Genomic DNA, 19,019 nt, shown 5'->3' with positions numbered 1-19,019 from the left:
TCGCACCAAGTTTTCGTAGAATTCTCTACATTCGCTCATGGGCATGGTCTGATGGGATAAATTAGATATTCCCACCTGGGAGTCTGCAATCAAGAGGTCCCAGGCGTCCGTGTTGTAAGGATTCTGTTCTATGCACCGACGAGCCATTTCGACTCGGTCATTCCGCGGTTTATTTACTGGCATTTTAGTAGAAATGTTGTATTCGGTTTAACGCAAGAAAAGTCTCAACTACACGTTGGAAAATTTATGTGTTTATTTTTTAAAATAGGAAAAAATTATTTATTGAAATTAATATATTTAAATTTAGAATCTTTAACAGTTTTAGATTTAATATTGGCGAGAAATCAAACATATAATTTGTATATAAGATTACAAAAGCCATTTTCTGACGTAAAAGGGCAGTCCAGGCGCAATCCCAGGAATACCACCTCTACCAGCAACCATTTATTCAAATCTTTTTCGACAACGTAAAATACCGTCGAATTTTCTTTATTTCGAGAGCTGCAAAATTCATTGAAATATCTAAAAGATCATTTAAACCGACTAGTATTGTTTTGCTATCTTCTCTTGCCGTAATTATTAAAACCTGTCAATTTCGGATTGTTGACTTTTGGAGTCGCATTTAGAATGAAAGATGTCGAATATTAGGAAGTGTGGATCATTATTTTCTTGTGGTGGAAGCATGTTGGTGTCAACTGAAGGCAATGATTCCATTCCTGTTAACTTACCTGTGGAAACTCTTAAAAACCAAACATAAATACAACCAAGTTCTCCTTGGTAAAGAGAACCAAAAGTATAAGCAATCCGGACTAACTCGCTAGCCTCATGTGCTTGCAGGCAACGATGAATCAGGTAAATAAAAAGAACTTTTTTAGAATATGGCCCCTAATAGTTCAAAGTTTCAATTAAAAGGGAACATATTAATAGCAAGGCTGCAACCAAGAGGAGATGCTCAGAAGTGAATTGGATTCTAGAAAAGGGTTTCAAAAAGCAGAAGTTTCGATATTTAGGATATGTTATAATAAGGTGGATGCTTGGAACACGGATTGTCCAAATGACTCCAAAAATGCAAAGAAACCCACAAAAAAGCGCAAATTAAGAGGGTGATTTTAATCGGAATAAATGCGGCGATTCATGAATTTTTCTAATCAAATCATTTAGAAAGCATGATTGAGGTCACGAATATAATTTATTTTGCTCGGTGTGCTTTCGAAAACCTCTCAATTTTTGAGGAAAATGAGTGGATACAATTAATCAAGTGGCAAAACTCAAAAAGGAGTTCGAAAGTGAAGGTAGCCCGACGCAAGATAAGAACTAAAAGTGAAACTACGATAAAAGCATGGATACCGAAAATCTAAGAAAAAAGAGTTCCTTAGAACTGCTAGGCAAATACAAGATAATGCAAAAGTGCTAGAAAAGAGGCTCAGAATCTGTGAGTCAATAAAAACCTCTAGAAGGGACGACGGTGTTACAAAATTAACATGGAGAGGAGTGAAGAACGGAACATAAAAAGTTAAGTACGGAATTCAAACACGAGAATTGGACTGAAGTAATTGAGTATATCTAATCGGACATCATATTGCAGGATGGAGAGAGCATCTGGACGAATTGTGTGTTAAGAGAACACAAAATAAATAGTGACCCGTCAAAGTCAATGATCAAGTCGTTGTTTTGATTTAGAATGAAAATTATTATCATTTAACCCAAGAATCACCAAAAGTTAATTAGGGTAATTAATTATGTGATTCCAACAATCCTCAAGATCTTTCTCAGCTTTTCCCGATGTTGGATTCTGGAACCAACGCAAGTGCGGGACGGGCGGGGAACAATTTTCGTGAATAATTAAATCGGGGTGATGTGCTTTTGGTTGCTAAGGTCTTGGTCTTTTAACAGTTGGTCCTGTTGAATGGCCAAGAAGCCTTTTCCATTTTCTTAATTAGAATGGAAATATTCAACTATGTAACAAACTTGCCTTAAAGTTCAATTTATATGTTTACAAAATTCCTTCCAAATAAAGTAAAAATAATTTTGACAGTATTTTTCAAGGATCAACGTTATTAACAATTCAGTGTTTATGAAATCTCCGATATTTACTTAACAGAAATTATATTTGATTTCTTTTTGGGGAACGCAGGTTCTAAATTGAATCTCAGAGAGCATAATCTGTTCATCATAGGTTAAAAATGTTCTTACCCATTTAGAAATCACATGACAAAATGAAAATTGTTAACTTTCGAGATGATCAAGGAATACAATTCCCCACTCTTCTAGAAAACACGTAAAATAACTTTTAGAAAGTGCAATTTCTATAACAAAATGTATCAAGAAACTCTCATTTAATAAAGTACATAAGCAGCTAATTACGCATATTATAAAGTCAAGTCAATAATTCTTTATATTCTACTAATAATTGATCCTTCAGAATTATTTCGCTAAATGTGAGCAAATGATGTAATGTCACGTTGTTTTATAAAACATATAATTAAGAGGTTGATAGAACTGTTCGATCAGAATCAACAAATGAATTCTGAGAAAAGTCACATCACGCAATGTCAACCAGTTACTGAAAAGGACGAAACTATTTTGTCAGGAGATGACATCGATAAAAGTACACAAATAATATCATTTTATAGGAACAAATAAAAAAAACTATTTGTCTAAAATAAAAAAGCTATTTTCCCCTAAAAACGACGTCAACGAACTCGACGGCGACAAAGACTCTCCAAAAAAATCGTGGAGCAATAAAATAAAACCGTCTTAAATATTTAATCTTTATAAATATTGTTTCTTTAATTCGTTTCGTCACTACGCGCGCACTCAAAAAAGCGAAAAACTTTGTTTCAAATATTCCAACAAGTCACTCATCTTCTAAATACGAAAGATAAAATCCCTAAAAATGAAAAAAGAAAACAACAAGTTGTAGAGAAGCAGCAGCCAAGAGCATCATTTTGGGGTTAAAGCGGACAAGACGAACACACTCGTTAGGCAAAGTCGACTTGATTTGACAAGTCCTGACCCCCGACTCGACGTTCCAGGAATGCAATCCACCGTCAGTAGAACCAGAAATCACATACTGCGAGTCCGGGGTGAAATCTGCTTCAATTTTTGAATGATTGTTGGTAAATCCCTAAACGAGTAACCAAATAGAAATGCCTCAAATGCGTGTTTGAAGGTCCCGTGGAATGCATCCACAAGGAAATGACAGCACCCGGAAGTGGAGACCAAAATATTTTTCCCGTCGGGACTGAATTTAATGCCCGTCCACTCGGGGGTCTCCTTGATGTCCGAAGTGAGGAAAGGACCCTCCCAATGAGCAAATCAAACAAACCTTGTCATACGATCGCAAATCATAAAATTTGAGTGTAGACCGATATCCCACCGTGAATATGAGTCCTTCGGGGTCGATCGCGGCCACGGGGAAGTCAGGGACAGTCAGCATTCCCTACTTTCCCCAAACACCCAAACCTGGCAATTCGGAGACTTGAGATCCCAAATCCTCACAGTCTTGTCGAGGGAGGCGGAAAGAAAGAGATCATCCAGTGGGGACATCTGGAGACAGGTCACTCTAAAATAAACAATATTCTCCCTACCGATCACTATGTCCACTAAAATAGCGAATATACTGATTATTGTGGAGTGAGAGGTACCGAACACTGTCTATGAATTGATGGAGGGGGAGGACCGTCCAGTTTGGTGGATGCGTGGATGACCGTATTCTCCGCGTGAGTGTATTGGATTAGAGACACCCCATATTTCTTGCTGTTTAAAAGTCTCTGGAATCTGGGAGAGTTTTGTGGAGGAATACATTCCGTTGTTGCAGTCGTAGATTGAAATTTGGTCATCATCTCCGCTTGTGATGAGAATCTCCCCGTTTTTGGTAAAGTCCATGTGATTTATTTCCTTGCGGTTCTCCTTGAATACTTTTGCGACGCGCAGACATTGCATAGACTGATTGTCCAGCTTCATTTTGTTCACACGTGAAAAAAATGTTTTTATAAAATTTAAAGTTTTAATTTTAAAAAGTTTTAAATTATATTAAAAGGTAAAACTCATATTGATTATTGTGGTGACAAATATTACTAAATGTTGGTGGACCTTTGAATGGTTTAAAATTAGTATTTTATAGTTAAAAAGAGTTGTAGTTAATAATTTAATTAAAGACAGTAAAACAAGATCATCTCCACCCTCTTTTGATTGCATATAAATGGAGTTTTGACAGTTGAGGTGCCACCAGTGGGTTCAGCTGTATTAGCCACGTGACCAACCAACTAAATTCGTTAATTAAAACTGATTGTACTGAATGTAGCAACATATCGCAGTAATGGCGAGTAGAATCATTATCATTCTAAACACATTAGGGGACATTACGTACAGCTTGTAGCGAGATTTCTTCAGGAAAATGGACGAAATGATTAGAAAGAGAACCCACAGTAGAGTGATGATACAAAAGTTTAGTGAGGCATAGTCCATTCCTAGTGACACACAAGAAACCGCAATTAAAATATAATTTATTTAATTAAATAAGTAAATTAAAAATAAAAAGGTTAATTTCTTGGTTTTTTAATAACGTGGACTAATCTGTTGTGCATCTTCTCCTTGAGTACAGAAAACAGTAAAGAATGAGTGCGCGTTAAATCAGGTCCAAACAACTCCTCGACCTGTTTGACATCATCGACAGACAAATCAGCCACAGCCACCTACCAATCTCCCATCTCGTCTACCAAAAGAGTCTTCAAATACTGGTACACCTCAGTCGACACGAGTTTATCTGTCAAACATATTCAGAACACAACCTTCGGGTCCTCTCGATAGGTCCTCCTCGACTGTCCTCCCACAATATTTACCAAAAATCGCACAATCCTTCTCCCACACAGGAATAGAGCAATTCTGGCCAATTAGCCTACTCAATACATTCACAATGCAGAGGAGGAGCACTCTCGATATTTCCAACTGGACGAGTACTCCACAGAGAGGGTACAGCAATGCTTTGTTCGACACTCCCTCGAACTCAAAAACCGAATTAACCACGTCGAATGCACTCTCGAATTCGTCTAATTGGGTCAGTCAGCACACAACTGATATCCACATGGCACTCTATTATCAACTGCTTTACAAATATCTGTTCGACAACCACCTGACTGGGTTATATACTAGAATACACTCTCCGAGTATTCCAATGCTTTGTATAGAAAATTCAGAGCATCCGGAAAGTGGCAAATTTTCTAATAAAATGTAATATTAGTACCATCAAATAGTGCCCGATTTCCAAACTGAATTGAAATACTTTTAGGCTTTTTTTGGCCGCAATGAAGATCTGCCGAATGATGACACAAATCAACTTGAATGCACTGATTGTAGCACTGTATTGCGTTCTCCAGATCCTCTCCGAATGTTATGAAACGATTCATTCTGCAGTACGTGTCGTGGGATATGTATTTCCTGGCTGCTTCTATAAGATCTGTCGGGTCGGACAATACTTCCTTAGAACAGGCTGCCTGAAAACTAATTTTATGATAAATTGGACTACTCGTGGCTTAGGTAGTGGAGAAATGCGGCACAGTCATCGTCGAATTCTCCCTGGTGGTGGAAGGACTTTATTAGGGCAGACATTTGTTTTATGAGATCGCTGTTGTTTGCTCTTTTTGATCGTCTAGAATTTATTTTATTTATCTACTTTTTAAATTTGTTTATTATTTCTCTGTATTCTAAAAAGATTTCGTTGAATGGTTTATTTGCGGACATTGACTCACAAAGAGACACTTATTTTATTTAAAATAATTTAATTATATAAAATAGTCAGAAAACTGTTCCCAAGACAAAGCTTATATTTATTGTAATGTCTCAGCACGAATTAGTTAGTGTACCAGATTGCATTGACTGGTCTATCAAGCAGGTGGGAGACTGGGTCAAAACAGAACTTGGCCACCCTGAGTTGGCAGTAATCAATGCTTGATTAATCGAAAGGAATGCTTTGAGAACAACTACATAAATGGCCGAAAACTAATTCACATGCACGCCTCAAATTTACCCAAAATTGGAATCAGAGATTGGAATCTGATCAAAGTTTTTTGATAACTTTTAGTTTAGTTTATTTCATTGGAAATAAGGAAACTCTTAGGAATCGACTTGGAGGAATATTCACGCAGCATTTCCCTCCAGCCTAGAGATAATTTAGGTTTAAATTTTAACTTTTAAGCAGCTCTGTTTCTTGAACTGAAAAGCAGAAGTGGAAAGAAATCTGACAAACTTGGACCGACAGAGTTTCGAAAATTAAATAAAAATGCAAAATGGCAGCCACCATTGGCTAATCTGCGGACAACAATGTCATATCTCTTCACATAATTATTTTCTACCTACTAACAAATGACATAATTTGATAAAAATTACGTATTCTAAATACGTTTATGATAGCTAGTTCTTGTTTATATATTTTTTCTGTTAGTCCAGCTGAGTAGAGTGGGCAAAGCTCTGGAAGGTTTCATTAAATGGATCTTGACTACAAAAATCGGTGACCTTTGTGTGTGGTGATCCAGTGAACGTCTTAAAGGAAAAGCAACAATACAAGTATTTTGTCTTGATCAAAAAAACGAGAAATTGTGGAGTTGGCGTCAATATTATGCAAAATCGCCTCATTGCGGAAAACTAATTCTATTCGTTGAATGAGTATGCTATTTCTTTGCTTGATTACTACTTCGGTCTGATCGAATTCAAGCCAAGTGAGTACGATGAAATGTAGTCAGGAGAGTACTCTAAGAGAATCACCTTCATGTACTGACAAAACAGATTATACTCATTTCGGACAGTTGGAACATGGAATGAGTAATGTCATCTATTTAAGTGATAGAGGTTTTATTACAATGTACGAAAATTAAAATGAAAGCCTCGGTGGTGTAGCGGTTATCACGTTCGCCTTACACGCGAAAGGTTCTGGGTTCGACTCCCAGTCGGGGTATCTTTGCATTTTTCCAAATTCAACATTTTGGTCATATTTTGTCGCGGGTAAATAAATTGTGAGACATTGTTAGAATTTCTTGTTCAATGCTGTCTTTTTCTACTAGTACATTATTAAATTCTGGAATCCAGCAATACCCTGGATTGACTAACTCCTAAGAAATATTTAAGAAACAGCCTACTTATTGATGAGGAGGCTTTTCGTTTTATATAGATAGCCTCTTCAATGTATTTCATCAATTTATTTTTATTATACAATTTTTCATTTTTGAAAAGCTTCTTGAGTCGTCTGGTTAAATTTCTAAACAATCCTTTGACTTTAGGGATTTTTGGGTCTCCCATGTATTTGGGTCTTAAATTGTAATTAAATCCATTTCAATACACAAGTCACTAAATCCATTTCCTCATTTCTCATCGAATTTCACGAGGATACCGGAAATATTTCGCAGCCCAGATTTTTAATAAAAGTTTTAAGTGACTCACGTCCGATGGTCTTATTTTTTGACGTCGTTGAAAGGATAGTCGAGAGCCTACAAGTCAGCTCAACGACCCCCGCTGGGTATTCAACGGCAGTTTCCCCGAGCTCAGCGACCCGAATTCGCTAGGGAACCCAGTCGCCTCTCTTTGGTCGTTAATTTTCGTGGAAATTTTCCTATCAATGTCAGTAACAAGTTGAATCACAAACAATTATTGATGTAACCGTAAATATTTTGGAAGTTATTCAGGGATTTTTGGACGTTGAATGCGTAGTAAAGTGTCAAAACCAATAGAATGATTTATAAAAATTGGATTTAGTATGGAGCTAGATCTTCGGATACTCTCTCAATTCTCTGAGGACCTGTATTACTGGTAAGCTGTAAGTTAAGTCAACTTTGTTAATTTATGAAGAACAAAATTCTTCAGTAAATATAAGAATATTTTGCTTTATAAATTCTCAATCTCAATAAAGACTTCTTATTTTTTGCAAAATGAATAATTTTGTAGCAAGTTATTGGTAACATGGCCTGTTTTGACAAAATGGTTCGTAGTTTACTATTTGATCTCAAATTAAAATTTGATTTTTTTGATTGACCTAGAAATAAGGATATTTGGAGAATGTTAATGCATCGCTATATGACTTAAGACATTCCATAACAAAGTGACAAATTAGGGATTGTGCGTTTAATCATGTTTATGCCTCTATTCCGAATGAGCGATGTTAAATTGGCCTCATCGATCTGAAAAGGTCTAAAGTGTTAACTGAGGATACAAATGGATCCTATTTGTTTTTGACTTATATTGTCAATTTTATGATTATAATTATTTTAGTTTCTAGAAATATCGAGTCCCCAGATTCTAAATCTGACAATAATAGGACAGAATTGAAAAATTTCGAAATCCGAATTGTCTGGGAAAGTTTAAGATTCAACGGATTTACAGCAGTCTGAACAATCTAAGATTATAGTTTTTCAAGAAAATATACATATTCTTGTAAAAATCATTTAACGATGATTGAATACATAAACGGTGTTTATTTAACTAATGGCGAGAATGGATAGCAGACGGATCCTTTGATTTTGAGATAAATCCGATGAATACTAAAAAAAGATAAATAGAAGAATTGGCATAAATACAATTATTCCTTGAAAGATAATGTTGTAAATTAGTTTTTAATCTCATTAAGGTTCGGATTGCAAATCGATCTTGTTTGGAATTGATGAAAAAAATTCGTTTTTTCTATAGTCACTTATCAATCAATTATGAGATATTCAACGTAAACAGACAATAGAAACTGACTTTAAAACTAGTAAAGTGAGGATAAATAAAAGTCAAATCTTTTTAAAAAAAACAAAAATGCTAAAAGAAATTTAAAAAAAATTCATCGTTCAAGAAAAGTCGAGACTTGTTTACAAATGTCATCCACCTCAGCCATTGCCCCAAATCCTGGAGAAGATGAAAACTAAGTCTAACCAGTATCCCCACAAGCCAAATGCTTATATATGCAGGGGATGAGCTCATATCCCCAATTCCGCAGTTTTTCCAAAGCCTCGGAAGTGGCTGGATGGTCCCACATTGTCGTGTTCATGGCAGGCGCAAAGAGAAGTGGCTTATCAGGAGGCCAACAACGAGCAATGGAGGTCTGGACTGATTATACTAATCTACAAGTAAATTGTCGCAGAGGCCGTGACTAATTTTTGAGAGACTGTTAGCATCGAGTGGAGCAATCAAGAAGAGAGTAGCCCAATTCCTGATATCAATATGTAGAATAGTGTCCCCCATCATTTCCCACCTCTGCCGTATCAAAAATGATAGTCAACCCATTCGTCACTGTCTTGATAGACTGGGCATTTCACAGAATCTTTCGAAAAAAAGTGCAACGCGTGTTCTGTAACAACAAGTTTTACGTTTGCAATTTTCTGGAAATATGATTGAACTTTAACCATCAACTGTTCAACAAGATGAGGAGTCTTGGTACTGGCCACACTTCCCGTACACCCAACCAAAACATTGTGTTTCATATTTGTCTATTTTTAGTGTGAAAATTTATATACATAATTGCAACAATAATATTTGTCAGAATTAACAAGGATCAACAACAGAAGTACAACACTTGTTATCAAAAAAATAATAAGGGCAATAAAGGTTCGGATTATAAATGAGTGTACAGACGGATTATAAAAAAATAAAATCTTTAATATCACGCCGAAGAATAAAACTAACAAAAATCTGATATTTTAAAGTTCAAGTAAATAAAAAAATATTTAGATCATAAAGGAATTTTTTTAATCTAAAAAATTGAGTCAAATGCTACAAGAATCAAGTTCAGATAATGAGACCATCTTAACGGAACGTCACTGCATCTTTAAGGGTTCATAAAATGCATATTTTCCAAAGATAAAAAAGATTTATTTCTAGACAGGATTAAATTGCATTTAATTAATTGCTTTAATATGGCCTATTACATTGACCTTATAAATCATTGCCTGTCAACACCTGACTGATTTATCAATAATATATTTATTAAATTAATTGCTCTAACTACTAAGTAAAGTCAACAAACTAATAAATTCTCCCAGCGAGACGGAGGGAACAGCTGTTGCCACGCATGACAGCCAGCAGGATCCTCTGAATTTATCAATTAGTTTGAATTTTTATTAAAAAAAATTTTTGTAAAATATGACCTTAAATTGTATTATGACGAGAATCCAATTAATTATCATAATTATGAAAACAGCAGCTATCTGAATTGTTAGTAAAGAATGAAAAGTTTTTTAATTTAAATAGTTTTTTTTATGGAATCAAAATTTAGAGTTTTATTGAAGCTCAAAAAAAACCAAAATGTTAGTCAGTTTTTCAAAGTCAGCTTATTCACTTTTCAGTTTTATCTAATCGGCATTACTCATTATGTTAATTTTCAAGGATAATTCTAAACATAATGTCAAAATATTTTTTCCAAATTTTAATCTATCATTTAATATCGATTAATCGAAGGGAAGGCCAGAGGCCTGGCGGATCGCCAAACTGTTCCCCCGGATAACGGCGATCGAGAACCGTTGCAATAGCCAGTCCACCTCCCGAGGATCGCGAGTAATACTAACTAAATTATCTGATTGTAATAAAACAATCTATTTATGATAATTGATGATAGGACGATTCTAACGCATTAATATTAACGTAATGACTTTAAATTTTGTCACGTTACGTTTCAGTCAGAATAGTGCACTATCATTACTTTTTCTTCGATGGTATGAACTTGCACAATTGTTATTTTCAGGATATAAAAATACTGTCAAATAACTATATAGAAAAATTATGACTTTGGAGGAGGCCGGGGTTGTTCAACTTGTTTTTAAGTTGATAAGAACATGAAAAGATTATTTTTTTACGTTGAAAATATGTCAAATAAGCAAGTAACTGCTAGTCTGAATATACAACTCATTTATGTCTTTGCCTTATTCGAGTCTGTACAACTTTTGGTAATTTTTAGGAGAAATTTGGACAAGGACCTGGATCTTGGAATAGATATTCTCAAGAATGTAAAACCCGGTGGTTTGATAGTTAGGCTTTAAAGACATGCCCAATTCGTCAATCTCCTGAAATTTACACTCTTCTTGCACGTGGACTGAATAATAAATACCTCAAATCCGAAAACACGGACCACGCTCTTCTATGCAAAAAATGGTGACAAATTCGCTGACTATGCAGGTACGAGACAGCCCAGGCTCTGAGTGAGGACCAGTACGACATAGTAAACCCTATAAATGTGCTAACCTTTGCTTACGCTCTCGGAGAGGACTTTTCTACTAAGGATAAGAAGGAATTGGGTTTTTGTTTGGGATTATCTCAGTTGCTTTGGTCAAGGACCGGGCTGTGAGTGGTCGAAATGATGAATATTGGAGTGCATCCACTCTCGTAGTACTATTCTGCATCATTGGCGAGTTCCGTAAAATCGAGTCTCACTTGAGTCTCATCGTTGAATACAGACCTTCGGAGAAGTTAACTTTGTCAATTCATTTTAGGAAATTGTCTTCCCTTTTGAGGAACATTATGGTATTGACTCGGTTCAGTGGTGATTTGGGAATTGCGGATCGCTCAATTTTCAACAATTCGGTAATGTGGATATATCTAGTTTTAGTTCGCCCAGATAGTATAGAGAACTTTCTTCGAACTACATCATGGACGTGTGCTCGATATATGTGATATTTGATTTTTACATATCAAGGCACTCACGGAATGAGAAGGTCCATTTGCAAAGTGACCCCAGTTTCCGAAGACAACCATCTGGTCTGATTATCTTATCACATTTTTAGAGTGTTGTGTTTGAAACGGTAGAGAGTTATCACCTTCTAGAGCAGAGGTTTCCAAGCTTTTTTTTACGCGCCTCCCTTAGAGAAAAAGTACAATCTTGCGCCTCCCTTTATATTCCATAATATAATACAATTATTATTTTATCAAAAACAATTTTTTAAAACAAAAAGTTAATGAGATAATTTTTTTTCCATCTTGGCGCAAAGTTTTTCAAATCTTGGTGTCATCGCAGAGAGTGCTACTCTTAGCTCATTAGTCACTACTAAACGAGTTCGATATTTAGATTTAATTGCAGCTAGTGCAGAAAATCCAGTTTCGCATAAATATGAAGTAGCAAATGGCAACAAAACTTTCATTGCTTTATTCGACAAAATTTCATATTCCGTTCTTACATTCAACCAAAAAGAAATTAGCGGTTCTCTCTCAAATTTTTGTTTCAATAATGTATCGCATGACAATTCTATCAATTTTTCTTTTTCAAAAGTTGTCAATGCAAATTGATTATCTTCTTCATCAATAATGGATTCTGTATCCATTCGAACATTTTACAGTCGAGATCTTTAAAATAGTGAGCAAAATGCTTCAACAAACAATCCAAATGTTCAGCAAATATGTCTTTGTTTGCTTCAATGTTCACTATGGCGCAAAAGGTGTTTCCTAACAATAAGTAAGATGGAAAGTATTTTCTTGTCTTTGGAGTGGTATTGATTATATTCCAATCATTTTGATTTTTTGAACCATCGTCAAAATCTTTATTATTCGTGAATTTTCTTTTGCAACCACTCAAGAATTTATTCATGTGTTAAAATTATTTAATTGTCTAATAAATTAAATAAATTTTTGAAAAAATATAATTTTTAAATTAATAACTCTTATTATCGGAATATAGTCACGTTTTTTACATAGATATAATTTTCTAAAAAATGTTTCTGAAATACTTTTCGCGCCTCCCTTGACACGAGTCAACGCCTCCCTAGGGAGGCGCGCCTCCCCATTTGGAAACCTCTGTTCTAGAGCAAGCAAAATTCACGTTATTTTTAATTCAGAGAATTTTAGGTTGAATGACAACACAGTCAAGATTTCCTCGATAACAGGTGACAAGACTCTGACTTTTCTGACCTCTTCGAAGGCAGAAAGGTCAAGTAATATCTGTTCACTTGGAAGCATCATTGATTGGAGTGCAACTCATTCACAAAATCTTAACGTTCAAAAATCGTTTTTCGACACCGTTTTAATTATCAAAGACTGAGTTTAGGACTTTGTTTTTTCACCTATTGACTTTTCGTCCATTTCGAAAAATTCCTCGTTTGGCATTCAAATATTTCAAAGCGAAAAGGGAACATTGAAGATCATTCGCTGCGTCGATTTCAAGTTTTATCTTTGAGCATTGTGTTAGTGAGGCCAATGATCTCCATTCGCTAATAAATCTTGTACACAGCAGGAATATTGTTCACCAGCATATCTTTGGTTATTATGGAGTTTCGATTAACGATGTTTTCGTTTCGGTCGCCTTTAGTGGGTTTAAAAGTATGTTTCTCAGAATAATGGGTAAAGTGAATTCTTTGAGGGAATGCATGACGGTTAGTGAATTTAAATGCTTTGAAGTGATCAATTATGTCGAACAGCTGATCAATGCTCTCATTTTTTGGGTATTTTGTGCCAAAGTGTGTATCTTAGCATTCTCGTGATTTCATTCATTACTATATTTCTGCAGAGACAGTCTTTCTTTTAAATACACAAATCAAAATTGAGATTTTTGATATTTCTGTATTTTTGAACGTAGGGGCCTTGATGGTACAGTGCTTGACATACTTGGTAGCTTTCTTAAGTTCCTGGGTTCGAATCTCACTGTGTTGCACATGCGGGGCTATAAACATTATGGCTTTCGTGAAAAGTGCTATAATAATAATAGTAGAAACAAGTAATTTACTGTGATGAATATCCTGCAATTGCTCCGGAAATCTGGAAAAATGATATCATCACTTTTCTAAAAAGGTTATGTTTTTTGAATATCGACAGATTGACGTCTGGGGAGTGGGAACGGTGGTTTTGGAGTTGTTGGGGAATAAAATCTTCCACGCTTCCTTGGTTTGGCTGATATTTTTATTTTAGCTGACAAATGAAATTGAACTTGTTCCTGAAGCAAAAAATCCCAATTTTCGAGCTTCGTTGGAATCCTTGAAGGAAGACACATTTTTAAGTTAAGGAATAAATGGAATTTTCAAGATGATCATAAGTGACTTTAAAATTATGTTTTATATTAATTTTTAAATAATTGATCATTTCTTTTTAACAAAATAATCTTAATATTCAAGGTCATTACAAATAAAGCCTCAAGAGAGCTCTACACGACGAAACCTAGCATGAATGATCAAGTTTGAATATTCCATGGAAACTAACAAAAGTCCAGTTGATTGTATTCACAAAACGGAACAATGAGAACGTCAATACGAATACATTCCAACAGCTGTCAAAGTGCGTCAATATTTGTCCTGCCTATACTCCAATACAATTCGCGAGCGTAAAGGAATTTTTTAATCTAAAAAATTGAGCCTAACGTAAAGTGCAGGAATCCCTGATGGGGACTAGAATAGGTCCTGTTTTCCGTGCAAAGGGCAAGTCGTACCTTTTTAGCATTGGGTGCCTTCGAGACAGAATCATAGTATATTAATTTTTAGTTAAATGGTGAGAAATATAATATTTTTTTTATATAATAAACATTAATTAATTATATTAAATTTGAATTACGTCCTTCCGAAATGCTTGGTTTAAGTGACACTCAAAGTATTACAAAAAAGAATACTTATAAATCATCAACTTTATTTTAAATAATACTTTTCAGAAATAGGAATCTGGCTGGTGAGTTTTGGACTGATTTCACTCTCTTTGGGCCTTTTTTTGTTTCTCAATCGAGGCCTTCTCACCATGGGCAATGTTTAGAGCAATGTTTAGTCACATTACAGGTGTTGATTGTTTCGGGGATTGTTTTGATTATTGGATTCGAAGGATCCTTCCGATTTTTTTTCCAACGAAATAAACTTACATCCACAGCTGCATTTCTATTCGGAATTTTTTGTATTTTTTTAAATTGGAAATTGATTGGAATTGTAATCGAATTGTACGGCCTGGTCATGTTGTTGAGGTATTTTCGGACGTATTTTGTAGAGGGTTTTTCCCCGTGGTGCTGGGATATGTTTCCCGAGTCCCCCTGATCGGAGCCCTGGCCAGGATGCCCATTTGCACGAAGGTTGCACTCATTTCTTTACTCTAGTTTGTCGAATTGCTTTCGGGGAATGCGCCTATCCTTTAATCACACATTTTTAATATTGTTTTTAAATATAGATTTATTTGGATGAGTTATTTATTGACTGAAAATTAGTTTATTTTATTTGTAAAACTAAAAGGTTGATTGAATTGACCAGATTTTGTAGGCCGTAACAAAAAGTTATTTGTAGGGCAAAAAATATATTTTTAGTTATTAAAAATGAAATAAAATTACTATTAATGGAATGTGAACTGGTTGATGCGGTTATGGACACTCAGTGTTTTATAAATGAAAACTTTTCAAAGTTAACAATCGATGGAGTCAACATAATAAAGAGAAACTATCACAAGACCAACAAAGTAAACATGTTTATAGAGGAGGTGGGCATCCACTGCTAAATAAATCAGGTCACCGACTCTCTGCTGTCCTCCATTCGTACACATTTAGACATGATTGATCCTTTTTCCGTAAATTGACCATTTTGTTGTTTATAGAGCGAAGAGACCCTTTATTTGGGAGATGGGTATGTCCTCAGTGATGACCACCCCCGAGATATGGAAATAACTGGTACACACTAAAATAAACAGTCAGTTAAATTGTTCGTCAACGAGTTGGAAACTGAGGCCATTTTGAGTGGAGAATTGAATAGATGTACTCCTCGTTGATATTGCAGTGAGGGGGGTTCTCGGAGTGGGGTGCCTCAACAGGGTCATTCTCTCATATTCGGGGGATAAAAATGTCATCAGTGAAACATTCATGGCACATTGGAGAGAACTTGAGTTGTGTGGTGTGGCCAACTCGTTGGGGGTTGCTGATATGGACTTTGCTTTGCTCGTTCAGTTGTTCGAACGTGCTGCGGTCAAGCCCTGCGTCGTCCAATCCAACTTTGATGACTGTTGTGTCATTCCTGCCGAACTGACTACTTTTTGCAAAAATAATAATATTAAAATATTGACTCATCACGACCCGAAATGTAATGTTTTCTTTATTATGATTAGTTCCGCTGGTTGTTGGTGAATTAGAGGGTAATCTCCCGGTGGCCAAAAGTAATTGGGGGATCAAAGTCCTCATGCGACACAGCGCCATCATTCCTTCGAGGGGGCTCATTCTTCATAAGGGATATTCCGTCTATGCCTCACGATGACTAATACAAATTTAATTATTAATAGTAATCTCAATAATTTCTAATAAAATTACTTATTGTCAAGTATACAATTATTGCTATGCATTATCGCTGCCTCACTTGTCGATATCCGGGCTCACTTATTTCTCGCTTTCCATTGGACAGGGCTACAGCTCAATGGAATGTGTCATTGCCGGAGTACAATCCTCCATACTACACATCCCCCCACATATTGGAGGACAATCCTCCCTGGGCCGACACAGAGTTATTCTTGTGGTCATAAAAACACAGAGATACTTCCAATATAGTATTCAACACACTAGAAAAGTCAATTAACCGAGTTAGTCATATGGGTCCTTTTGATGTGACCGAAAATAACATTCCTCTGTAAATTGTGTGTAGTAGTGGTAGTAATCCGGTTGGGAGGACAGGATTGGTAGGGAGGGGAAGACTGGGGAGATGGGGACCAAATCATGCTGCCGACCCAATCGTGACACGGTTCCAATCGGGAAATATTAAACATTTAGTCAGATGGAAAAGGGATTCGAATTATGAAGTACTTGTTGATAATGACTCGGGTCTCCCCATTCTACAATTCGTGGCAATCATTAGGAGAGACTGCGGGGCCTGGGCTCTCCCTGGGGTTCCACTTAATTAACTATTTAAGGGAATGGTCGATCCTGGCGAACAAGTTTCCTGCACTTTAAAACGAGAGTTTTGTGAGGAGGCTGCCAACATTGAAATGAACCACAAAGTTATCGAAGAGTCACTCCAGAATGGGGTGGAGGCATATTTTACCAAAGCACTGATACCCAGATTTATCGAGGATATGTGGATGACCCCAGAAACACGGACAATTCTTGGATAGAGACAGTGGCCGTGAACTATCATGCGGACGAGTGGAACTCTCCTATCGCCCAGCTGAATCTCCATCATGGTTGTGATAGAGGATGACGCATTTGTCAGGGGATGACGCAGTGGGTGTCCAATGGATGGACTTTGTGCCTGGAATGGACATTTATGCTAACCATTCGTCCTTCATAACACAAGTGGCAGTTAATCGAAACGCCTTTAACTAATCATTAGTACTAATTATGCTACTTTTTTCATTTGCTACTTATTCTTGTCCTTTGTTGCTTTATTGGATTAACATTTAATGATTTAATCAATTCTTCAAGTATGTGACATCGATTTTTGATACCTAAATGAACACTTGTTGTAAATACCAGTGGTTGATATTCTTCGTGACCTCTCAATTCCTACTAAGCTTCTTAGTTGCCTTATATGGAACGAATTCAGTTTCAATACTTCGTTGAGAGAACTTCCTCATGTCCCAGCGTTGACAGTATGATCAGATCTTTCATGAGTAATATCGACTTGTCTTCTCATTTCCGTAGTTTCGATTTTGAAACCATTTTCCAAGCTTCGCAGGTGCATTTTCTAGTAGGTGTTGGAGTGCGGACACAAAATCCACATCATAAGATGCCTCTTCTATGTCTCCTATATAGCATTTAGGGAGGTCGCGGAGTGCAGATTGAATGGAGTCACCCTGGAGTGTCCCAATCGTTGTTTTGAAACTGCGGGAAGTTGCTCTTTCTGTCATAGAAAATAGTCTTTGTTCTCAAGTAGTAGTCTGATTATCCTAACCGTCAATTTATTTGCTTAAGCACATTCATCAGCTTTGGTCTGTTAGAAAGCTCTGGAGAGATCTATTCCCAACACGGTCGTTGCCCAGCGACATCTGTGGCTCCAATGCCGTAGACCTCCCTTTTCAGTACCCATTTTGATAGATCTGTCACTCCCTTTATCCGTGTTTGCCAGCACCTTGCGTATCGAATTCAAAAGTATTATCGGGCAAAGATTTTCTACTGATCCTTTTGATTTGTTCGGTTTTGTATGAGTATTAATTGTCCATTTCCAAGTCCTAGATCGGTGTTGGTATCAAAAAATGTCATATAGGATTTTTGCATTTGTGTCGTTTTTTGGTCCATATTTTAGAAGCTCAGGGCTTATGTTGGTTTAGTTTGACCTGTAAGACACATCTGATCGTTGATTTTTCAATAGCGATGTAGTTTTCTAAGATGATCCACATGTGGTGCAAATCCCGTGCAATAGTGCTTGCATTCAGTCGGGAAGAGGATCAGTCGGTAGTTGTTCCATGAATAATTGCGTCCAAACTTTTCAGACCTGCAAGATAGAAGTAAGTAAAATAAAAATATTAGTAAATTTAATCCTAAAATATTTTTAAAGTAATAAACACGATAGCATGTTAGGTGATTATAACTTTTGTTCATTCAACTGGACAAATATATGCACTCACGTGGCTAAATTTACAAAAAATGACATAAACGGATTTCTTATATCAAAAAAGAATTCCCCCGAAACGGTCATTGGGAGTGTCCCCGTTCTACATCTCAATTTGACATTGTCCCCGACTATGGAAATGTGTTTGAAAAAAGTTAAATATATATTATTAATACAAGTTGGAGCAATTTTGTGATGACAACGACTACCAAATAACTGGATATTATGAAAAGATTAGTTTTTCTGATCCTCGAATGTAATATTCAATTATATATTATCAGAATACTCCCATCCTCGCTTAAACTAATGAAGAAACTAAATATAAGTCTGTATGTCCAGGTAATGGAATTTTCTATATTCCAGGTAAGATTCACTAGAAACTTGCAAGTGGGTATATATGACTTGAAACCGAACGGTGAGCTGCTCAAGAGTGTTGGGTATACTTCTCTGCTTATTTTAGCGAGGATTTTTCTGACGAAATTGAGAATGTGTGGCTTAATATTATTGATAATCAATCTTTTCATGACTTTTTGGACTTTGACGATTACATCGACTGTCCTTCTGTTGAATGGCCGTTGGTTTGAATTG

At 36.1% G+C, this 19,019-nt stretch overlaps 1 non-coding gene and 2 pseudogenes across 1 annotated transcript; 2 read left to right on the top strand and 1 right to left on the bottom strand.

Annotated features, from left to right (window-relative positions):
• Positions 1-579: 579 nt before the first annotated feature.
• On the bottom strand, positions 580-3,966 carry LOC115229348 (annotated as a pseudogene).
• A 2,913-nt stretch (positions 3,967-6,879) lies between these two features.
• On the top strand, positions 6,880-6,952 carry Trnav-uac. The gene has a single exon. It is a non-coding gene; the product is annotated as a tRNA-Val (tRNA).
• A 5,425-nt stretch (positions 6,953-12,377) lies between these two features.
• On the top strand, positions 12,378-17,206 carry LOC115229347 (annotated as a pseudogene).
• The last annotated feature ends 1,813 nt before the right edge of the window (positions 17,207-19,019 follow it).

Source organism: Octopus sinensis, unplaced genomic scaffold (genome assembly GCF_006345805.1).
Source record: "Octopus sinensis unplaced genomic scaffold, ASM634580v1 Contig12488, whole genome shotgun sequence".
NCBI lineage: Eukaryota > Metazoa > Mollusca > Cephalopoda > Octopoda > Octopodidae > Octopus > Octopus sinensis.
Note: the sequence above shows the minus strand (reverse complement) of the source record. Positions and strands in the feature narration are given on the sequence as shown.